Source organism: Octopus bimaculoides, chromosome 26, assembly GCF_001194135.2.
Source record: "Octopus bimaculoides isolate UCB-OBI-ISO-001 chromosome 26, ASM119413v2, whole genome shotgun sequence".
Lineage (NCBI taxonomy): Eukaryota > Metazoa > Mollusca > Cephalopoda > Octopoda > Octopodidae > Octopus > Octopus bimaculoides.
In genome coordinates, this window is record NC_069006.1 from 11063302 (window position 1) to 11065088 (window position 1787).

Sequence of the window (1787 nt, forward strand, 5' to 3'; positions counted from 1 at the left end):
ATATAAATACACATGCATATATCGATGCATATGTTTATAAATACATGGATACATAAATATGAATATATATTAATCTGTTTGCATGCACGCATGAATGCATGCACGCATGAATGCATGCATGTACGAAATCTATCTATCTGTTTATCTGTCTGTCTATCTATCTATCTATCTATCTATTTATTTATCTATCTATCTATCTGTTTATCTGTCTGTCTATCTATCTATCTATCTATCTATTTATTTATCTATCTATCTATCTATCTATCTATCTATCTATCTATCTATCTATCTATCTATCTATCTATCTATCTATCTGTATACCTACCTACCTACCTACCTACCTATCTATCTGTCTATCTATGTATCTATGTATCTATGTATCTATCTACTTATCTGTTTATAGTACACGTACTTTCATACATACGTATGTTTATGTGTGTGTATATATATATATATATATATATGCATATATTTATGTATGTTCATATGTACGTTTATAGTGTATGTATTCATATATGTGAATGTGAATATATATATATATATATATATGTATATGTATATATGTACGTATGTATGTGTGTAAGTATGTATGTATGTATGTATGTATGTATGTATGTATCTCTGTTTCCCTCTCTCTTTCTATCTATCGATCTATATATAGATGTATATGTGCATGCTTAAGTATTATTATGATATCATTTCCTTGTCGCCTGTCGCATATATTTTTGATATCCGCAATACTGCCCACTCCAGTATGCACACATACTCACACACACACATACTCACACACACACATTGACGCGCACAAATTTACGCACACCTAACTTCCACTGATTTTTAATTGTGCGTCTCATGATATGCATACATACATACATACATACATACATACATATATATATATATATATATATATATATATATATATATATAAGAATGTATGTATGTTGTGTATATCTACGTATATACATACATATACATGCATAACTCTCTGTCACTCTCTCTATATATATGTATATGTATATATACATGTATACACACATATATATATTAATATGCATATATGTGTGTATAAGCAGACTTATACACACACACACACCTGCACACACACATATGCATACATACATATACACATACATATCTATGTATATAAGTACACACAGATACACACTCGCCTAAATATATGTATGCATGCATGTTTATATAAGTACATGAATGCAGTGACCAGCTTCAACGAAGTTTTGCATGGAATAATAATAATAATAATAATAATAATAAAAATAATAATAATAATAATAATAATAATAACAACAACAACAACAACAACAAGCATAATATACTCCGAAGCACGTACCACACAGACACACAACCCCCCCCCCTAATAAAACGCGATAAACAGATGCACAAAAACATAAACACATAAGAACATATACAAATAATGTAAAAAGTACTCAAACAAAAACTACATAAAACACGCAAAACACTAAAAAAAATACACTTATAAAAAGCACAAACGAAAAGACGTATAAACATATACAAAATATGAAGAAAAACACAAAGAAATGGCAGAAAAATACATGAAAATCGTGGACTACAAAATCATGCAAAAATACATAAAAACAATAATCAGATAAAAATAACAATATAACAATGAAAAAACGAACAATAATGTAATAAAAAACAATGAAAGAAATGAAAAAAATATGTATTGCTGTTGCCAGGAAACGGGTTCGAGTTGTACAGTTGCCAGGCGTGTTGTGTTTGGAACCCATATTTTGTTTGATATCGTC